Below are 24429 nucleotides of genomic sequence, written 5' to 3' on the forward strand. Positions count from 1 at the left end.
GATTGGAACATCATCCAAGAAGGGCATAGTCAATTGTGGTATAAAATCCCTGAGTATCCTATTCATAGCATTTGTCATGTGTGCCATTGAGTTTGCTGCACCCTATGGGAGAGTACACATCCGTACTAACCCCAAAGGAGTCTTCATGGTTGTGATATCCCTGCTTTCAATTGCAAGTTAAAACTAATCATAACCCAAGTAAAGATCACCCAAATAATAGATCGCTTTGCCTACAAAATCCTTTGCAAATTCATCAACCACATGGCCTACACCCACATTTCTTATGGTCACTTTATTAACCAGTTGCATGTCTTGAATAAATCTCAAAGCCCCATTCTTTTTGGTTACGGTAAACCAACAATTTGAGTACGAGGCTAAAGAAGGATCCAAGATCCTCATGCAAATCTTTTCATTTAGTAAATCCATCAGCTTTGGCAAGTAAGCTTTAGGCACTGGAATAGGTCTCAAGTTCCATGGTACATGTGGCATAGTAAATATGATGATAGGAGAGACAACATTTGGATCCACACAACCTATTTCGCTTGGCTGAAATGCAAATGTCTTCCCATGTCTAGCCAACATCCACATAAAACAGTCTCTCTCAGTGGTGCGCAGATTGGACGCAGGTAGCTCACGTAGTGAATTCCCAAAGGTCCCCAAGAACAAAGCACTCTACTTTTTAGCACAAAAACCAATGTAAAAACAAGCACGACATGAGACAAGAGACAAATTGGGTTCAATCTCCCCCATGCCTTGTGTGAGCGCTTCACAAAGCATGTATTTAATGTATATTTCCAATCTTTATGCTCAAAAATAGCCCAATTACAAAAATATGACAAGCTTTTAGCTTTTGAGTTTGCTTTCTACCAAAAATAGGAAAATAAAGCTAATGGACGGTGCTCAAAGAGTCTGGCACGCCCAATCTCAATGTCCAAATAGAAATAACATATCCAGGCGCATAAGCGCATACAAAATAATAATAAATAATCGATGTCTCTATAGACATAACAAAATATAGGCGTGGCGTCTATCAAAATATAGTCCAAAGGTCGGAAACCCGCTAGACTCCAATGCTTTCCTCCGCCACTGCTGCTATCTCTACACATCAACTGAAGCATTCACAATCGTTAGTAAAATAACACAATTAAACCGACAAAAGTGAATACCTAGCAGTCTTCAGCTACATAAATAAATCAACTGGTTAGAAATAAATCCTAACCTTAATTTATTACGAGTGCGCACTCTAAACTCATAAACGTTTATTAATTTAATATGCATTTTGCGGAATCACCCGCTATGGAATCACCCATGTACACACTAAATTAATGAAACGCCCGAAAAGGACAGGCGTCCCCATCAACTTCTCGCACAAAGAATCCTCTTTGCGTATGAGCCCCGGTCATCTAAGTTTACGGAATCCACCGTAAAACCTCACGGAATCCACCGTGGAATATGCCTCCTGGCATCATACCCCCGGGGTGGGATAGCAATTGACCTCAATTGCTATTAGCTCAATGTGGAGCTAACAGAGTGGGGAAAGCATTTAGGTCTCTAGCGTGCATCCATTGTGCTTCTTCTACAGGATGGTTCTTAAATTTCACGAGATATCTAGAGTACCTTCGGCCAGTTCTAGTGGTCATGTAATCAGTGTCTATGATGGCTTCTGGTTCAAGGATTTCAGTCTCTTCTTCTAGTAAAGGTGGGTTTTCATAGACAGGGTGGATAGGTAATTGTCCTCTAAATGGTCTCAATAAACTAATATGAAAGGTATTATGAATTTTCCAATGAGATGGTAGTTCTAACTTGAATGCATTGTCATTAATCTTATGAATGATTCTAAATGGTCCGTAGAATCTAGGGGCTAATTTGACAACTGGATGTCTATCTACACTTTGCAGTCTACGCTTTTCTATTCTAAGCCAAACATAATCATCAACTTTGAAATTCATGGCTTGTCTTTTCTTGTTGGCTTGTTTGGTATATGATTGTTGGGCTTTAGCAATCATATCCTTGACCTCATCAAAAATAGTGTTATGCATAACAGCAATATCATCGGCACTTTGTATTCTATTAGACAAAGATGCAACAGGTGTAGATAATCTATGTCCATAAATAACTTCAAAAGGTGCTTTCTTTGTAGATGTGTGCGGTGTATTATTGTAAGCAAACTGTAATAAATGTAAGTGAGTATCCCATGTCTGAGGTTTAGAGATAGTGTATGCACGTAAAAGATCTAAAATAGTGCTATTTGTGGCTTCTGTTTGTCCATTTGTTTCTGGATGAAATGCAGATGAGAAATCAATCTTTGTGCCTAGATTTGCAAACAGTGTAATCCAGAAATTATTACAAAATCTAGAATCTCTATCTGAAATGATCACTTTCGGCAATCCATGGTTAGTAAAAACAGTTTTCAAAAATAATTGTGCTGCTTGTGATGCTGTTAAAGTTTTCTTACATGCAATGAAATATGCTTGCTTACTAAATCTATCTACAATTGTCCAAATCATGTCATGGTTAGATTTAGTATTTGGTAAGCCAGTAATGAAATCCATAGATATATGTTCCCAAGGTTTAGATGGAATAGATAAAGGCATTAATAACCCATACTGTTTACCATGATGTCTTTTTATTCTTTGACAAATCAGACATTCAGAAACAAAATTAGATACATCTGCATCCATATGCGGCCAATAAAAATCTTCAGTTAACATGCGTAATGTAGAAATGATACCTCTATGACCTTGATATGGGGGAAAATGAATTTCATTTAAAACAAAAGATCGGAATGGAATAGTAACACACAGTCTCTTTTCAAAGAACATAAATCCATCATTATATGACAATGAATCAACAGGAATGAAATTATTTTGAACTAATTTTTGCCAATCAGAATGAAAAGTAATATCTTGGTGATATGTGTCTTTCATAGCAATCAAAGAATCAAAAGATATGATAGAAATGTTATGAATTGCAGGTCTTCTACTTAATGCATCGGCAACTACATTTTCTTTTCCAGGTTGGTATTGAATGATAGGATGGAAACTTTGAATGAATGAAGCCCATTTGATATGACGGTCAGAAATTTGGGGTTGGCTAAGTAGATGTCTAATGCTTTGCTGGTCAGTCTTTATCATGAATTCTGAACCCATTAAATAATGCTTCCATTGTTTCAATGCTTGGACAACTGCTAAGAGTTCCTTGTCATAAGTGGAATATTTGAGCTCAGAGGGTTTCAGCTTAGAACTAGAATATGCTATTGGATGGTTATCTTGCATTAGCACGGCTCCTATTCCTGATCCGCTAGCATCAGTCACAACTAGAAAGAATGGTCTATTAAAGTCAGGCAATTGTAGGACAGGGGCATTGGTCAATGCACGTTTAAGTAAATCAAAGGATTTCTGCTGGTTTTCAGTCCATTGATAAACAATGCCTTTCTTAAGAAGTTTGGTCAGTGGTAAAGCAAGTAATGAGAAATTACGTACAAACTTCCTATAGAAACTAGCAAGACCAAGGAATGAACGTAGTTCATGTACATTTTTAGGAATAGGCCAATGCAATATTGCGTCAATTTTCTTAGGATCAACTTTTATTCCTTCTTCTGATACAATATGACCTAGATATTCTATTTCTGTCTTAAAGAATTCACTCTTGTCAGGATTTGCAAACAATTGATTTTCTTTCAGTAATTGAAAAACTAATGATAAATGCTCATAATGCTCTTTTTCACTTTGACTGAACACTAAAATATCATCAAAGAAAACAATCACACAATACTGATATTTTAGAAAAATACGGTTCATCATTCTACTAAAAGTGGCAGGTGCATTAGTTAATCCGAATGGCATAACTAAGAATTCGTAATGGCCAAACTGTGTCCTGAATGCAGTCTTAAATATGTCGGATCTATCTAACCTCACCTGATGATATCCAAATTTAAGGTCAATTTTACTAAATATAGAAGATCCTTGCAGTTTGTCCATAAGGTCGTCAACTCTAGGTATAGGATACCTATTCTTTACAGTGATCTTGTTTAATGCTCGGTAGTCAATACACATCCGATAAGTATTATTCTTTTTCTTGACTAAGAGCACAGGTGCACCGAATGGAGAACTGCTAGGTCGAATTAAGCCTCTATTTAGTAATTCTTCTACTTGACTCTGGATTTCTTTTTGCTCTATTTGATTGTGCCTATATGGGGCTTTGCAAGGTGGTTGTGTGCCAGGTTTTAGGTCAATCTTATGGTCTTCTGGACGTGATGGAGGTAAACTTGGTGGTAGGTCTTCTGCAAAACAGTCCTTAAAATATGCAAGAAATTCCTTATGCCTAGGGTGCATATGAGTTTCTTTTGCGTGCAATTCATTCACCCAAATGAGATATGATTTAGTATTCTTGCGTAGTGCACGTTTTGCTTGAGTATGCGAAAGCAGTGGAAACATATGAGATGCATGCATACCAAATAATGTAATAGATTTTCCTTGAAAATTAATATTCATTGTGTGTGTGGAATAATCTATATTGGGATTATGTTGGTGTCTCCATGGCATTCCTAGAATAATGTCGCTAGACTGTAATGGGACAACTAAGAAATTTCTTCTTTCAATATATGGACCAATTTGAATTTCTAAATTTTGAACTTCTTGTGTGCCATTGTACCTAGTGCCTAAAAATGCAGCTTTTATGCGATAGTGCGTAGGTACAGTATGCAATTTCAATTCCTTTACCAATTTTGCTGAAATAAAGTCATGCGTACTACCGTCATCATGCAATATAATTCTTTCTTTTCCATGCACCATACATTTCATAGTCAACAATGAATGTAAAGTAGGCATACCTGGTAAAGTGTCGGAAGTAGTAGTAGGATCATCTTCTTCTTCAGTGAAATCCGGCATATCCTCATGCTCATCTTCGTCCATAGCTCCAAGGTAGTTAATATGTGCTAATGGCTTCTTTGAATGACAATTTGCTGCGAGATGGCCTGGCTGGTGACACTTGTAGCATACGATGGGCTTGGCTTTGGTCACATTATTTGCAATGGCTAGGAGTCTGGGTATATTTGGATTTGCTTGTTGGATAAGCTTAGGATTTGGATTGACAGTGGATGGTAATGCGGGTGGTTTAGGCCAATTCTTGTGGAAAGATGGTGATGAAAAACGACCTGGATTAAACCTTCTGAAATTGGAATTGAATTGTTTAGATCCATAATTACCGTTTGCTTGGAATGGTTGTGGTCGTCGATCTCTTCCACGTAACTTATCTTCAGTGTCGTGAGCTAAGGAGATGGCATCTTCAAGGGTAGCAGGCTTGAACATATTCACCTCAGCGTAGTAATGTCCAAGAAGTCCAGACATATACTTCCGCTTATGTGTCGTCTCTGGTACGTCTTCAAGCATGCGTAGCTGTAGGAGTGCATTCCAAAAACGCTCTGTATACTGTGGAATAGGCTCACGGTCGCGTTGTTGCAGTAAATCCCATTGCTTGATAGCCTTCTCATGAAATTGCGGTGGTAGGAAATTTTGCATGAACTTCTTCTTGAAATCTTCCCATGTAGCAGGACATTCTATGCTCTTGCGGACTACAGTCCACCAAAGTGATGCTCTATCTATCAGATGATTAGTAACACACTTGATTTTATCTTTCTCAGGATAAGTTTCCTCATGGAAATAGTCATCAAACTGGCTAATGAATGATAAAACAGTCTTTCCCTCTCTTATGCCATTGAAAGTGCGAAACTTGAAACTTCGTTTACTTATCTTGGATTCCTTGCGAATGATTTGTGCTTCAAGAGTGGCGTCGATGGTACGGCGAATCAGATCTTCAGCTTGAGGTTCTTCTTTATCAGTGGACGCTCCTTGTAGCTTTGTCAATTGCGCTTGCAAGGCTTGCCTAGCTCTTCGCTCTTCGTCCAATTGCAGCATGATAAGATCCAGCTTTTGTTCCATGGTAGGCTCGGGTAGATCGTCTTCAGCCATAGGATCATCCATATGTGGGGTAGTCATCCTGTAAAACTCAACAAACCTTTCTCACTCAAAATCAGTTAGCGGGATGAGCGTAGCTCAAATTTGGGGTTACAAGGCTATGTATTTTTTGGGTATTTTCTTCTTCAATTTTCAGAAATTCTGAAATATTTCTGTCTCCGTTTGCTGAAAGTACTTCAACGAACTTGTAGATAGGTAAAACAGCTTGCTGCGAACAACTTTCCAGTTCTGAGTTTTTGCAAACGAACAAGTCTTCTAGGAATTTCGAGCGTTAGTCAGTTCTGATTTAGTCTGACTTGCAGAGTTGCAGACTTAACAGACTTGCAGGGTTGTTGACTTGTTGGACTTAGCCGATTTGCAGGACTTGCAGTACTTGATTAGAGTCGACTTACTGAACTTGTCTTCTGGAGTGCGAGACCCGGAGTTTGCAGACTTATTTGCCTTCACTGACTTGCAGAGTATGGAAGGACTTAAGCTTAATTAGTTAAGCTTAAGCTTAATAAGCTTAAGAAAGAGGCCGCCGTTTCTGATTGTGAGGGGGGGGGCGTTTTTTTTTAAACGCGAAATTTTCGAGGGTCCTCCTCTTGCCACGACTTGACGATTTGAAGCTTAGGCTTCTCTTAAGCTCTTAAGCTTTGTAATTAAGCTTTTTAATGAAGAAGATTAGAGCTTTCTCACTTTTTTTTCAACGACTTGAAGAAGAGAATTGATGCGTGGTCCTCCGCCGACAGAGAGTGGTCCTTCGCGATCTGACAGTGGAAATAGGGGTTCTTGATCGCCAGAAGTCTGCCTGTATCGACGGTTCGCGACGAGATTGACTGTAGAGGCCGTTTGTTCCTGGAGCTCCGCCTTCGCTCGAGATTGGTAGCGATTGGAAGCCCTTGATCTCTGCTCCGCTCTGATACCACTGGTGCGCAGATCGGACGCAGGTAGCTCACGTAGTGAATTCCCAAAGGTCCCCAAGAACAAAGCACTCTACTTTTTAGCACAAAAACCAATGTAAAAACAAGCACGACATGAGACAAGAGACAAATTGGGTCCAATCTCCCCCATGCCTTGTGTGAGTGCTTCACAAAGCATGTATTTAATGTATATTTCCAATCTTTATGCTCAAAAATAGCCCAATTACAAAAATATGACAAGCTTTTAGCTTTTGAGTTTGCTTTCTACCAAAAATAGGAAAATAAAGCTAATGGACGGTGCTCAAAGAGTCTGGCATGCCCAATCTCAATGTCCAAATAGAAATAACATATCCAGGCGCATAAGCGCATACAAAATAATAATAAATAATCGATGTCTCTATAGACATAACAAAATATAGGCGTGGCGCCTATCAAAATATAGTCCAAAGGTCGGAAACCCGCTAGACTCCAATGCTTTCCTCCGCCACTGCTGCTATCTCTACACATCAACTGAAGCATTCACAATCGTTAGTAAAATAACACAATTAAACCGACAAAAGTGAATACCTAGCAGTCTTCAGCTACATAAATAAATCAACTGGTTAGAAATAAATCCTAACCTTAATTTATTACGAGTGCGCACTCTAAACTCATAAACGTTTATTAATTTAATATGCATTTTGCGGAATCACCTGCTATGGAATCACCCATGTACACACTAAATTAATGAAACGCCCGAAAAGGACAGGCGTCCCCATCAACTTCTCGCACAAAGAATCCTCTTTGCGTATGAGCCCCGGTCATCTAAGTTTACGGAATCCACCGTAAAACCTCACGGAATCCACCGTGGAATATGCCTCCTGGCATCACTCAGCAGGCAATGAAACCCTTTTGCACCAACTTTCAATTCCTGTAATGTTTCATATGTAAACTGATGACCTATATCTTTAGGATCCCATAAGGTTGACTGCCTTGACACTTTTTCATACATACCCTTACTCTCTGGTGGAAGTGGCAAAGCAATTGGTTTCACCTTTTTGTCAATTGTCTTATACTTTATCTCCACAAGTGCTTCAATCCATTGTAATCCTTCCTGCTAAGCAAACAATGCTATAACATCATACATATCCAAAGAACATACTGACAACACTCAGTTTTCAGCCTCATTTTCTACATGTATAGTTACTAAAATTTCAGCCATAGTGTTTGTAATATTCATCCCATAAAAGAAGCCTGAAATGCCATCATTTTTAGCTAAAAACCCTAATTCTCTTAGTTTCTTAGTAGCCAATTTCATAGATATGTGTTCAGCCCTACACATAGCTTCCATAGGCTTAAACCAACATGAACTGTTTGCTGTAAATTGAGAATTACCAATAGTAAATACATGCTTCATTTCATCAAGAGGAGAGTATACCCACTGAACAGCACTACTATAGCCCCACATTATAGCAGTGCTTAATGAAAATCTAGGTCTTTGAATTCCCATGCATTTGGAACCAAAGGAGACTCTCGAAGCGTATCCCGATTTCTAGGATGATTAACACAAACAGTAAGAAATTGGATTTCTTTTCTTCCATCTTTGCTTCTAACTCTTGCATAAGCAAAACCATCATCAAGCAAGTTTGTTTCCATACGCACACGTGTAATATAGGGCTGTCCCAAATCATTGCATATGAAGATTTATCTTGCACAAAGATGTGGTACTCTTCCTGTACATCACCAATCTAGAAACCTCTCATGCTATTTGGGAGTATCCTATCTCAATGTTTGAGAAGAAATCGGTCACCGAAATTTTATATCTCCAAACTTGTTTGAAGAATCTTCAATATAAGGTTGGTACCTCTATGCACTCTCATATCGAGGCTTTTAAAGACATTATCAATCAACTTGGTGCTGTCGGCGCTCCTGTTGCTAAAAATCAGATTGTTACTCAACTTCTTCATACCATCAAAGATCCTTTATATGACAATATCATCACTATTTTGTCTAACAAGGATGATATCCACTTTGACAAAGCATGTATATCTCTTATTGAATATTCTCAACGTCATGAGCATCATTTGGAAAAATCTGATGCTGTTTTGGTCACTCGGGAATAAAGGGATTTTGATGCTGCTTTTGTTGCTCGCAAGCGTCCTGCTTCACATTTTCAGCGGGGTGGATGCCCTAATCCAGGTAGTAAATCTTCTCGTCTTGCTTATCCTAACAAACATTGTTCTTATTGTGATAAGAAAGGTCATGTGGCTTCTGATTGCTGGGCACGTCAATATGATGAGGAGCATGGAGTTACTACAAAGCAACCTCACTCGTCCAAAAGTTTTCCTCCTTGTGATTATTGTGCACATACAGATCATCCATCTCGTCGTTATTATAAACGCAGATATGATGAAGAACGTTCTCGAGCTTATATTGTTGAACAAACTACAACTGATGATGATCATACTCATCAGGAGCTCAATTTCGTTCATTATGATATCTCTCCAGAAAAGGTACTTCATGTTCATGATGGTTCTCTATTCATCGTTGATTCAGGTGCCACTGGAAACATGACATACCAATCGCAGTGGCTTCACAATTATCATTCTTTTCCTGTCAAGAAGTTTGTTTACCTTGCGGATGATACGACTTGTCAAGTCAAAGGAGTGGGTGATTTATATCTGGGGACTGTTTCATCCACTAGAATATTAAGAGGAGTTCTTCATGTTCCAGATTTGCAAAGAAATCTTCTTTCTGTTACTCGTCTTGTTGATCTTGGTTTGTTTGTTGGCTTTGATCATAATCAATGTCATATAGAGAAAGATGGGCATACTATAGCAGTGGCTCCTCGACATGGTAATCTATTTGAGCTATCATTGAATGATACAGTTGCAAATGTTGTTACTGCCCCTGGAGATGCAGATTGCAAATTATGGCATCAACGATTTGCACACTCCGACTTTGCCAAAATTCTTGATCTTCATCGTCATGGTCTTGTGCAAGGTATGGATCTTAAATCTCATCCACGTATGGGAATATGTGAGTACTGTGCACTTGGAAAACACCATCGTTTGCCTTTCCACACTTCTACTTCATCACATTCCTGTGCTCTCTTGGATTTGGTTCATACCGATATTTGCGGTCCTTTTCCTGCCTCAAAGTCTCAATATCGATATTTTATAACTTTCATTGATGATTTCTCACGGTACACACATGTCTATCTTCTTCGACATAAGTCTGAGGCTTTATCTATATTTAAACAATACAAGATAAGTGTGGAGCTTCAAACTGGATTCTCTATATAGACGCTTCGCAGTGACAACGGCGGTGAATATGTATCCAATCTATTTGATGACTTCTGTAAGGATCAAGGTATTCATCATGAGTTTACAGTTCCTTATTCTCCTCAGAAAAATGGTGTTGCTGAGCGCAAAAATCGCACGATTCTTAATGCTATATGTTGCATACCTATACACTCTGGTTTGTCTCGAAAGTTTTGGACTGAAGCACTTCTAACAGCTATTTTTATTCAGAATAATCTTCCAACTACTGCACCTGCTGGTAAAATTCCTATAACAATTTGGACAGGGAAGACACCTTCAGTCTCTCACTTTCGCACATTTGGCTGCATTGCTTATATTCATGTGCCCAAGGACACTCGACATAAGTTGGATCCTCCAGGTTTGAAGGTTATTTTTCTTGGTTATTCAGATCATTCCAAAGGTTACAAATTTTATGATCCTTCTTCTCAAAAGGTTATCACTAGTCGTGATGCTATATTTGATGAGAAGACTATGGGTGGCACATGGTCGTCAGATGTTTCAGATGATACACAATCTTTGCTTAGTGCATTTCCTTACTTGCTTTGTGATTCTACTAATTCTGATGATCATAAACCTCCTTCACCTCCAAAGAAGATTGATGAAAATTTGGAGATCTATGTTGATCTTCCTATTGAGATAGAGCATGGATTCTATTCTATTGAATATGATGTCTTTGATGATGCTATGTCTGTCCAAGAGGATCCAGTATCGTATATGAAAGCTATCAATTCGTCTCAAAGGGATCAATGGCAAGAAGCTATGCAAGCTGAGTACAATTCTTTAATCTCCAAAGGTACATGGATTCTTACTGAACTCCCCCCAAATCGTGTTCCTATCAAATGTAAATGTAAATGGGTTTATAAAACCAAGACCAAAGCTGATGGCTCGTTTGATAAGTTCAAAGCACGACTTGTTGCAAAAGGTTACTCACAGATTGCAGGAGTAGATTATCAAGAAACATTTTCTCCCGTTGTGCGCTCCACAACTGTTCGTATGATTTTGGCTTTTGCAACACTATTTGATCTAGAAATTCACCAAATGGATGTTAAAACCGCTTTTCTCAATGGAGATCTTAAAGAAGAAATCTATATGGAGCAACCTGAAGGTTTTATGATTGCAGGAAAGGAGCATCTTGTATGTCAGCTTCATTGTGCATTATATGGATTGAAGCAAGCCTCTCGTGCTTGGTATATTAAGATTGATCAGTTCCTCACATCTAAAGGTTTTGTTGCGTGTTTTGCTGACCCAAATCTTTACATCAAAAGGGAGGACAAATATTTTATTATTCTTGCTCTATATGTTGATGATACTATTCTTGTGTCAAATAATATTGCTTTCTTGGATGCTATGAACAAGCTTTTATCAACTGCATTTGAAATGGTGGACCTTCGTGAGATACATTCTTGTTTGGGTATTCAAGTTCAACGACACCGACAACAAGGCATTCTTCTTCTTCGCCAGACAAAGTTTATTAATGATATTGTTAAGAAGTTTGGGTTGATAAATGCACACTCTGCTAACACTCCCATTCTTTCAAGCTCTACCAAGGGTACATCTACAACACATAATGAAGAATCAGCCATTCATCAACCTTTTGCTAATCTTGTTGGTTGTCTTCAATTTATTGGTTTAAACACAAGACCAGATATTTTATTTGCAGCTAACTTTTTGGGACAGTATCTTTCTTCCCCTTCCACTATTCATTGGAGTGCTGCAAAACATATTCTTAAGTACCTCAAGGGTACTAAGGAATTTGGTCTTATTTATCGTCGTCGAGAGGATTCTTCTTTATCTTCTTCAACTTCTCTTGACCTTATTGGATATACAGACGTTGATTGGGCAAGTTCACACTTATCCATGCGATCTACAAGTGGGAATTGTTTCTTTGTAAATGGATGTTTGTTTTCTTGGTCCAGCAAGAAACAACGATGTGTTGCGGTTTCTACAACTGAAGCCGAATATGTTGCTGCATCATTAGCAGCTCGCGAGCTAGTTTGGCTTCGACAACTACTTGCAGATTTGGGACATCCTTCATCATCTAGTACACCTCTTCGATGCGATAACCAAAGTGCTATTAGTCTTACCAAAGACTATATACAACATAGTAAATCAAATCATATTGCTATTCATTATCATTATGTTCGACATGAAGTCAAGAAAGGTTCCATTATGGTGGAGCATTGTCCCAGTGATCAAATGGTTGCAGACATCTTCACAAAAGCTCTTAGTGAAGCTCGCTTTAGCTCATTAAGACATGAACTTGGTATTATTCCAAGTTCTTGTTTCACTGATTGAGGCATGTATCATTGTATTCAAGAAAACTTTATAGTAAATCATTTTTGTATCGTAGGTATGTGTAGGGGCTCGGGTTTTTCCCTTGTTCTCCCCAAGGGTTTTTTCACTCGCAGCCAGAGACCTTTGTTTGAGTGGGGATGTTACAACTATATATATCATCTCTCACTTGACTTGGGTCTCACCTATATATACTAACTCTACATCAATATGAATCATTCTTTGGGAGCATGTCTTGTGTATCTCTCGCGTACTTTCTCTCTCTCTCAACATCAATAACTTGAAAAAAAATCATAAAACACCTTGAAAAAGCACAAATGTTTGTAATAATAGTACAAAAAAAAAAATCAATGAAGCGTATGTACAAGGTACCTAAACAACTCGGTCACACTCATATCGCTCCACCCATATTTTACTTGCACACTTAAGAGTGCAAGCAGTGTCTTCAATCAAGATACTTGGCACCCATCATATAATGGTATGGATGCTTCCTCTCTAAGCGGATCAGAAGTCTCGACATCCATGGGAATCAATGCATCGATCATTGCCTCCATCTCAGGCTCCAATATTGTAGGTAGGTCTAGAAGGTTGCCTGTCTCCTCTGGCATTAACGGTATAGATTGGCCTTGCAAGTGGTGGATTGGCTCTTGCACTCCATCCATCACACGCCCACATACTCTTCTAATTGGCCGCAAAGGGTGCACTCCCCCTTGGGACGAGACATCACCTCCCCGGATAGAAAATTTGCCATCAAGACCCAATCTTATTGTATATGGTATTCAATTAGCTTGCGAGTATAATGCATGATTGATATTAACTTCAAATTACTGTTTGCTGAAAATCCGCAATTGCCTGATCAATGATCTCAGATTGAAACTCGCCAAATCGTCATACGTGTTCTATAGACAATCGACATTTTTGTCTAATTGCCAACTTGCATTGAGAGAAAGGACATGGGACATGCTGATTAAGATACGCCTCATGATCTTGAACAACAGGACCTTCTTCGTTTTCCATATTAGCTATGTTACAACAAACAATTTAATGACTTGTAATACAATTTGACAAAACCCTTCACTCATTGTTTATTGGAGGTCACTTATGCTTCTCGAGATGTCTATTTGATGTAAGATCACTTGGGATGCTATGTCAATGTCTTGGCATGCTATTGGACTAATTTGAGCACTCATTTACTCAATTTTATAGAGGTTTTCACTTCTGTAATAAGTAGGGTTGAATGCTATTTTGTCAGAGAAACTTCATGCTTATTGCTTGTTGATACTTATTGATTACTTTGCATGCTACACTAATGTCTATGGTTGATGCCATATACTTGGCCATGCTTCTAGAATGCACTTGGATTGAGATTGAAGCTTAGTTTCATTGAGTTTGACTGTCACTTCTCACATCAAGCATTAATTTAAGACACTTCATGCCTCTTATCATTGGATGATACATGAGCCATTTGTTAGATATATTATAGTGAGACAATAGGACTAATTGTGACATGTACATGCTCTCTTGATACTCATTGGATGCAGTACCCCTATCGTAGGATGGTTTGATGTTTTGTCTTGGATCTAGTACTTATATCTGTCATAGTGTTGTCAGTGGTATTTATATGCTTCTAGGTTATATATTGAGCCTTAGTGCCCTATCTCATTTCCTTTTCTCTCTCCTCTCTCTCATTATTTCTCTCTCCTCTCCCTCTCTCATTTCGTTTTCTCTCTTTCTCTCCCTCTCTCATTTCTTTTTATCTCTTTCTCTCCCTCTCTCATTTCATTTTCTTCCTTAAATGTTTTATTTGGAAAATATCTCCCTCTTTTCCTGCTAGCTTTCACTCAAGAGATCCTTCCATTTAAATGCTCCTAACACTCTCCAATGAGTTGCATTTAGATGAGTTACATTGTGAGTTCAATTTTAATACAACCCATAGGGTGTTTTATCTAGAGAACTATTCATGTTGTAAGCAAAAAAAAATCACTAATTTCTTTCCTAATACAATTGATAAACATTAGACATAACTAATCCTCCATAGCAATCATTAGACATAACAGTAGACATAACTAATTTCTTTCCTAATGCAATTGATAAATGTTGGACATAACTAATCCTCCATAGTAATCATCAATCAATGCAATTTGAATCTCTACTACAAATGATTAGAGAGTTTTTTAATAAAAAATTGAGTTGTTGATTTCTATCTACTCTAATATACTCAACCAATCAAATCATCATCTCAAATCAATTCAGCCTCACAATCCAAGCATGGCTCCCTCAATTGGTTACGCCACTCCATTTTTCAATCCATCCATTCCTCAAGTACTCCAACAAAGAGAGGAAGCATAGAAAAGAAAGAGAGATATCCCAACCTCATCTCAACTCCACCTCTCACCCGCCAAATTGTAGAAGAAGAAGGGGAAGAAGAGAACAATGCAAGATAGGAGAGAAGCTTCACTCTTCTAGTTCCTTACTTTATTCCTCTCTCACTCTCCCTCACCTCACCCTCACCCTCACCCTCACCCTCGCCCTCAATGTGAAGCATAAGAAGATAGGATACAAGGAGAGAGAAGAGAGCTCTCAAGTTTGCACACACAAGAATGATCTATGCATGCATCCTATGTTAATTTAAACACTTCAAAAAAGTGAATAGAGAGTTTTGCCCACAACCTCTTCCATTTTCTCCCTCTCCCTCCCTCTCCCTCTCCCTCCCTCCCCCTCCCTCTCCCTCTCCCTCTCTTTCTCTCTCATTTCCTCTCCCTCTCTCAATATATATACACAAATTATAAAAGCAAAAGGGAGAGAGAGAGAGAGAGAGAATGCACTCTCCCTCCCTCTCCCTCTCCCTCTCTTTCTCTTTCTCTCCCTCTCTCAATTCCTCCCCCTCCCTCTCCCTCTCTTTCTCTTTCTCTTTCTCTTTCTCTTTCTCTCCCTCCCTCTATCTCTCCCTCTCTTCCTCTCTCATTTCCTCTCCTAAACAAGCAAAAGAGAAAGAGAATTAAACCCTAAACAAGCAAAAGAAGGAGAGAATAGACTCACCGATGAGATATGGCAAGGTTTTGGCGGCTCCTCTTTGCGATGAAGGCTTCTCCTCTCCTTCGTGAACAACGGCGGCGGCGGCAAGTCTTCTTCCTCTCCCTCTCTCACGACGGTTGCTCTCTCTCTCTCGCTCTCCCTCTCAAAACAGTAGATGAAAAAACGTGAAATAAACCTGCGCTCGATTTCGGCCTATTTTTTTTCCCTATGGGGCGTCGCTAAATGCGACGCAAATAGCGACGCCGCTACCTGCATCGCTACGCGTCGTCGCTATAGGTTTTAATCCTTGTAGTGTTTCCCAAAACTGCTTGGCTAGCTTGGGCTTAGTAGAGAATCTTTCAATTCTTTTCCCTAGTGATTCTCAAAGCATCTTCATAAGTATTTGGAAAGTTCACCTTTACCTTCTCCTTGAGCAAGGGGTACAAACCTGAAATAAATCGATCCTTTTGAAGGCAGTTTGGAGCTCTTTCACCAGGATTCAGTGAGTATGACAACTGCCCCTAAAGCTTCAAAAATCCTTCCTCATAATTTGCATGACCATAAGGATCACTTTGATGGAGGGCCAAAATCCGTTGCCATAACTCTTCAGCTGAGTTAGTTTGTTGAAATCTCTGCAAAAAAGCCGTCTTCAATCCCTCCCATTCAGCTCTTTGGGCTGGATTTAGGGCTTGAAACCACATTCTAGCTTCTTCTTTGAGCACCAAAGGAAAAGCCCTCAACTTTAATGCTTCATTTTCCCTCCTAGAGACATGGAAGGCCATCTCAAGGTTGTCCAAAAAATCCACTGCATTTTTCCCATTGTGCCCAAAGAAGCTTGGAAATGCCATGTTGCCTTAGTAGAGTACAAAGATGAACACGTCTAGACTTAAGTTGTATTGTATGAGGGGAAGAATGAATGGGCTCACAGATGCATTGATTTCAGCACGACGTTTAAGCCCCAGTATGTTTCTAATAATGCCTTGGAATCTAAGCTTTGTGCTTGCTACAATATGCACAATTTGCATAGCAAGAGGTTGGATTAGTCCATACAACTCGCGGTGATTCATGAGAAACTATTATAATAAAATAAAGACATGTACATTGAAGGATGCATTATAGTCTAGCATTGGGAAGATTATAGGTTCTGGTGATATAAGAATCTCCCTTAATCTTTGAGCCCCAAAGTACATGACAAGACGTTGCTGGAAGAAAATCTTCCTACTGATGCTTACATTAACTCGGATGTTTTGTACAAAGTGAAAGGTGTAGAAATTTGGGCCATTATTATTATTCATGGGTGGAGACTACTTAAGGGAGTAGAGGGAATGCACTTTCTTGAATTATAAAGGATTTTTCCTGGAGTGTTTCTTTTTGGAATCCACCAACTTTGCTATACAGAGAATTTTCTCACTAGTGATTGTTCTTGCCTTAGTGTGTCCATCCTCGATGACATATATTTCATAAGGTGTGATTGCCACCTTTTCAACCACACCCAACCTTCGAGCTAGCAATAGGTGAAGGTAGTCTCCATACTTTGCACCTCTATAAAACTCCACACCGTTCATGCATAGTTATCCTCCTTTGATGTGGATTAGGCCAGAGAGAAAGAGAGGGATTTGATGATTTGGAGACGAGGACCTCTCGAAAGGGCCTTCACTTTGTTTGCAAAACACTCACCACAATTATGAGAATCTAGCAATTAATGGCAACATGATTTTTTCCGTTGTGAGAGAATGGAATTTCTAAGGTGAACACCTTTTACCTGCATACATGTCGTCATTCGGTAGGCATACTTCCTTTCTTGGGCTTCCTTGGGAGACCATTGTGGGAGTCGTGTACTTCGACTAGCTTTAGAAAGAGTTGGTGAAGGCGTTGGAGAAGAGCCACTTGGAGCACTTGTTGTAGAGGATGCACCACTATGTGTTGTATCATCCCACATAAGGAGGTAGAGAATTGTGGATGAGAATGTCCTCAGTGGGGGCACCAATTTATGACGAAGGAAATTCGGTGTAGCAGCCTCTATACTATGCCAAACTCCCTTCTGCCACAAAGTGAATGAGGTAAGAGCACCACCTAGTCATGGAACAACGGACTAGGATGCTATGCAAGAGGGAGAGAAGTTTGTGAGGGAGAAGAGAGGAAAACTGAGAGAGAGAGAGAGAGAGAGAGAGAACGAGAGAGAACTATAAAAAATAGATAAATCAATAAAACTCAAGAGGGCACAAGAGATGGAGAACCCTTAAGACATAACCAATATACACAATATGGACACCAATAGTATGGGCTTATTACACTGTAGAGCATGCATAAGCTATAGTAAGGGAATGAACTGCATAAGCTCATGAGAGAGAATGGAGAAGGCTCAATAGGGAAGGAGAAGGCCTCTTGGCTCTCTCTTGCAAATTACAAAGGAGAATGCCTCTTTATATAGGCCTTGAGGGTGTTTAGGGGGGAGGGTAAGATAGAATAGGAATTAACACCACCAAAGCTACATTAAGGCGGTTCCACCAATGTGGAAGTTCCATCTAGATGTTTTGTTGACCAATTTTGTACTTAATCAAGTTCCATCAGAGGTGAATTGTCTCCATTCTTCCCCCCATAGCTTGAGTCCAAGAGCTCTCCTATAAAAAAAAATATAGAGAATCTTCATAAGATCATATCTAGCAATAATGGAGAGAGAGTGATCAAAATTCATACATTACTATTACAATTAAGGATGATTTGAGGGTGATTTAGGAGGGAAATTCTAATGGTTTATTAGCTTGAGAGAGAGGAGAAGAGAGGGGAAAGGGTTGCGAGTCTAATGAATGATGTTTTATGGAAGTGTTAAGTGTGGGGAAGAAAGTGTGGGTGTGTATAAAATTGGGAGGTGGTCTCCACCACAGTTGAAAAAAGTTGGCATCCACCATTTCGGCCATATCTCCCGACTCGTAGCTCCAAAAAATTATAAAAAAATACCAGCCAAAACATCAGCTCACGTGCTACAACTTTTATGTTAAAAGTTTTTTTGGATCAGAGTGGAAGTATTTTAAAAAAATCTTACGAAATCATGTGCCTGATTTTTCTTCCACTAATGCTTCCAAGAAGGGTCGCATTTGTTAAGATTATCATAAGGCTCCAAAGCCATGACATTATGAGCCTCACATGCCCTTTGGATGGCTACAAATCCATTTCATGTCTTTTATTTTCACATTACACATTTTTCCTTCACCTTCCTCCATTGATCTTTACTCTTCACCCCCCTTGGTAAACCGGTCCATGAAATATTCCCATCCAGTGATTTCTTGGATTTCCCAAGAGGTTGTTCCCACCCTCTTCTTTATTTCAAACCTCCAAATGTACAGAAAATCAAGAAAGTGTTAGAAATATTTTTTTTTGTGATTTTCTCGGATCAACTACCATGGTACCATCTACATAAAATATTTAATAATGATACAACAAGGGTATTACAATGACATCAAGAACTGCGTATCCAAAATGAGAATAATCACTACTTATACCTATGGATTTACTGACAATTTTGGAGTGGGAATTTTCACCCTCCTCTTATTGCCAAATAAATTTGTACTACTTTAGAAAAGTAGCAGGTCATCATAATCAATTTAAACAGAGTATGAAGCAACATGGCATCATAACCAATAGCAACTTAAGGGTATATTTTGAGCTATCCATTATAGTAGGAGAAAAGTGTGACTTGAAAATACACTATATCCTTGATAAAGTCAAAGATCTGGCTCTTCTATAAAACTTCCACAAAAATCTGGCGTGAGGGTCATAACAGGAACAATCTGCCTTTAGAAGGTCTTTTAGATGCAATAAGGAACAATGTGCCCCCGGGAAGGTCATTACTTTTCTGATCAAATGGCTATCAAACTATCAACTTCAACATCAACACAAAGGTGAACATAATGGAAGAGAAATTGTAGCCTACCTTGATGTAAAGTTTCATTGCATATGTTCATTTGTCAAGCATGACCAATGACAGCACAAGCTATGCATGCATGATATTTCTAAATATATGCATCTTAACCAATACTTACCTTGTGCTGAAAGCCCAACTAGAGAGTTTGATGGTGAGCCCTTAATAGTAGATACTTGTCTATTCTTTCATCAAAACCCACATGAAGATCATGTGTCTTTTTATTTCTTGATCAACCAATTACCAAAAAATAATTGAATTATTAGTACTAAAAGAAGGACCAATATCACCATCTAAAGCATGATATAACATGCATAAGAGGATTCATAACTTGCAACATGAGGCACCTACTTCTAGCCAAGCTTTTAATATTGTAGACAACAAGAAAGTACTGAATTCTGTATTTCTTCTAATGAGATCATAGAAAGAGCATCACAATTTGATTATTAGTAGTGGATTGAGAGGACCAATATCACCATCTACAGCATGATATACATAGCTATGATGGATAGAATCTAAGATAAACTAGACCTATTAGATAAACTACCAAGAACTATACTTATCCTCACAACCATAGATTGAGATGCTCATGCCTTGAGATGAATGTGGAGCATCCCAATCATGATAAACATGCAACCTTCAACTCTAATTTGTATTTATTGAAACCTAGCACCAATTTAGAATTTTAGTCACACTGATATGCATGGTACATCTTCTCATTGACATCATCAAATTCTGATACCTTGCACATACTACTCAAGAAATTCAGCATCATGCAAAATGCATGCATAATTATCTCTTCCACATATGCTTATCTCTTCCACATATGCTTGACTTTTGATACTATTATGTGTTGCTAGTAGTAGAGCAACACAAGACTCTCTTTTCTACACTTGTTACCACAAATTGTGTGAAAGAAATTGACCTTTGCTATGATCCCTTTAATATCCACAATGCTTTGCAACTAGTGAATGTTATTGAAGCAATCACCAAAAGCACAAATACCAAACATATCTTATTTCCTCTTCTATTTTTTAGATCCATTTTCATGATTGCCATGGATTATCCTCAAAGTCCTAGTTACATGCAACACAATTGTACCAAGCTCATATATTACACTGTCATTTTTCGCCATGCCAAAGATAATTTAGAAGTAGCTAGTTTTTGTAGCTCTAGATTCAAATCCCTTTTGGTGATTAACCCATTGATATTTAACATAAAATAAACCAAATAATAATATTATTAATAACAAACCTCAACTAAGATGAGTTATTATGCATACTAATATGTCTACATCTTGATGAAAGCTTTCTCTACCTAACTAGGCCATTCATTACTTTTAGGCAGCTGCCAATTCCCATAGAAAAACTTACAAGTCCCAACATCTGAATCCAATCTCAATGTAGAATCCGATTCTCACAAAACACTTAATTTTGACAATAAGAATTAATGCGAGAAATAGGGACACACCTCTAGGAAAGATCTACAAGATCTAGAATAGGGAGAATGGAGCCAAATAGAGAAACAAGTTATCATAGCTTGTGATAGTGGAAGTTATGGGAGGGTTACATTTTATGATCCACACAAAAATTGCAAGTGTGGCGTATGATCCATCTCTTCACCAATGGCACCTTGATTGATTATAAACAACTGACCAGAGCTTCGACACCAAAAAACATTGATAGCAAATTAAAGATAGTAGATAGGCCTCTGCCTCCCTATCTCTGCTCTACCTTTGCCATCACCTTCTATGCCCTATCTCACACCTTTGTCTCCGACTTCACTATCTCTGTTTCCAAAATTGGACCAAAACTTTGTTAGCAAGTTGGGTGATATTGGACTTGCGAAATGGATCCCAAATAACTTGCTTCACTATACTATTGTTGATAGAGATACATCAGTAGTTGGTACCTTTGCACACATGGATCCAAAACACCTATGCATAAGATCCATTGGGCTCTTCTATGACGTCTTTGCTTTAGGGATTGTGATCCTTTGAATTCTCACACACAAGCAAGCTGCTAGTATGGTAGACACGGTTGAAGTAGCTATCGATGACAAAAACTTGAAGAAACTCTTAACGCATCTGCTGGAGAGTGGCCGCTCCCCAAAATTTTGGAATAAGCAAACTTAGTTGTGAAATGTGCAGAACCAAGACGTAGAGACCATGTCTTCTATTTTTTTCTCCACTCCACCTCCTTCTTCCCCTCCCTATCTCATGCGCCAAACTCATGTAAATAAACAACAAGGGCTTAGGCCCCTTACAAACAATGTGGGCGGGGAGTCACCTGAATAGGAGGTGGACGACCAGACATTTACACATATGAAAGTGTATTTATGAACTTTATTTTAGGTTTTTCTCTTAGAGCCAATCATAATAGCGCATGGGAAGGTATTTTCCCTATATTTCTTAAGCGGTTGGTATAAATCTAACAAAGTGTGGTAGGAAATTGATATCCTCTTTAACTCGGTAGCTCATATTCCCCATATGACTTGGACACTAGCATCCTTTTATTGAGCTATAAAATTTTCAAACACATGTCTTGCAGATGTCTGCTATGTCTACCAAGTTTTATCCAAGTGACAAAGTCTGAATTCCAAAAATATATAAAAAGTAAAGTTCATATTTTGCATCCTTAAGGTAGACAATCATCTCGTGAATTAGTCTTGCAATCTCAAAAATCAATTACAGAATGAAAAGCATTCAATAGTTAGCTCACAATAATTATGTGATCAACCATAACTTGCATGAGTTGATACGGTATCTTCTCTCTATTTACAATTCTATTCAATCATCTATTTGTCTAATTTCACCATACAACACACAAACATTGTCTCTAGCATATCAAGGCACAATAATTTTATATGTTTAACTTTTACTTTAAAGAAAAATTTGGAATTGAAGTACTATATTGAGTTTTGTTAAAAAGTGATCGAGGTTTGGGCCTCCCATCCTCTCTCACCTTAGCATCTTATAGAGAAAAACAACTAAATTGACATAATCCCACAAACATTGTCTCTAGCATATCAAGGCACAAACATTTGATATGTTTCACCTTTAATTTAAAGAAATTTTTTAAATTGAAGTACCATATTCACTTGTGTTAAAAAGTGATTGAGGTGTGGGCCTTCCTTCCTCTCTCACCTTAGCATTTTATAAAGAAAAACAACTAAATTTACATAATCCCTGATATTGTTGCACTAGCATATACTAGAATATGATTTTGAGCATTCATCAATTATCTAGCTTTATGGAAATATGAATATCGGTTCATGAACAATTTATGGTAATTATTTTTTTCCAGATATGATTGGATGAAAACGAGCATGTGAGTGGGTAGTCAATTAGGAATAGGCTGTCTTTGATTGAACACCCAAACTATCAATATCTAGATGCAATTGGATGAAAATGCAAAGCCTATATGTGGATGACTTGCTAGTTCTCATGATAACTAGAGTGTATCCACAACTAAATACTATGCGTTGAGGTACATAAAGAGAGAGAGAGAGAGAGAGAGAGAGAGAGAGAGAGAGAGAGAGAGAGAGAGAGAGTGTGTGTGTGTGTGTGTGTGTGTGTGTGTTTTTGTGTGTGTGTATGTTTCAAAGTATCAAAGTATTATTCAAAGTACCAAGAATCTACTTGGTGTGACTTCAAAATGTTATGGTGTGACACCGCAAACACAAGAAAAAAATTTATTCATAACCTTAGTGTGAGTTTGATGGAATAGTGATCAAGCTTATCTCATTATTACTAACAAAGAAACTCTTTGTCTCTGCTCATGTAGATAGGTGCAGAGCACAATGTTGCAAGTCTGATCAGGCTTATGTAGAATAATGCAAACACAATGCAGATTAATGCACAAGACATTATGTTGTAGGTCTTGATCGTTAAGCTGGACAAGTTGCCCACCTCCTGTGTGTGTGTGTGTGCGTGTGCGTGTGCGTGTGCGCGTGTGCATGTGTGTGTGTGTGCGTGTGCGTGCATGCGTGCGTGCAGGTGTGCGCATGTGTGTGTGTATACAACACAACATATTAGACATTCTTCTCCTCCTCCTCCTTCCTTTGCTTTCAATTCTAGAGTCTCTCTTTCTCTCTCATGTTACCACATATCCCCATTTTGGTGCCAACATTCCACGAAGAAGGTTGCCAAACCTTGCCTTCCAATAGTGAAAGACATGCCACCTCTAAGAACGAAAAGCCTTATGTGCCTCAATGTTTCCCTTGATTATTGGTAGTTTTATTCTATCACATGAATGGATTTGATAAATTTTTCTAGCATGAGCTACAAATCCCCATTTATGCATGCCTTTCTTTATTAAATTCTCAATTGCATTCCATAAGAAATGAAATTGAAAAATGTTACTTATATATTTTTCAAAATAATATCTTTGTGTGTATGTGTATGCCATATGTATGCATGCACCCCTAAATAGGAGAAAGTATGTCACATGTATGGAAAATATAACTCTTAATGGCTAGATGTAAATCTTATTGATAGGAATATCTATGATCCTCTAGCTAACAAAGATGATGAGATCTTGGATCATGATGTTGACTAAATCTATGGTTGAAACTTCTAAGAAGTTAGCCACACCTCATGGGATGCTAAAGGCCAATGTTTAGAAAGCCAAAAGGTAGCTTGGAGAAGGTTGTTAAGGGCAAAGAAACCTAATGCATTGGCCATGCAAGGGTTGAATCTCAATAGTGAATACATCCAAGAACCAGACCTTCCTAGCTATGTGTGTTTTTACTCTTCTTCAAGTAGAGGAAAGGGGTGAGTGATCCTATTGATAGAGGAGGAGTTTAGCCCCATACTAAAATGGGAGGAAGGAGGGGTTGTTGTTGCTCTTTCCATGAAAGCCATAGAAATGGTAGTTGTTGTGTGGTCAATATATGGCCCTCTTGCATCCATATGCACCATTTCTAGCTAGTTTCTAAGATTTAATCCAAATAAAAAAAAGTCCATAATCACATCTAGATATGACTATTTAATTAGGAGTGGAGCGGGCATGTGTAATGGTGCA

This window comes from Lygodium microphyllum, chromosome 3 (assembly GCF_053477565.2).
Source record: "Lygodium microphyllum isolate KBCC chromosome 3, Lygodium_microphyllum_v1.1.10, whole genome shotgun sequence".
Taxonomy (NCBI): domain Eukaryota; kingdom Viridiplantae; phylum Streptophyta; class Polypodiopsida; order Schizaeales; family Lygodiaceae; genus Lygodium; species Lygodium microphyllum.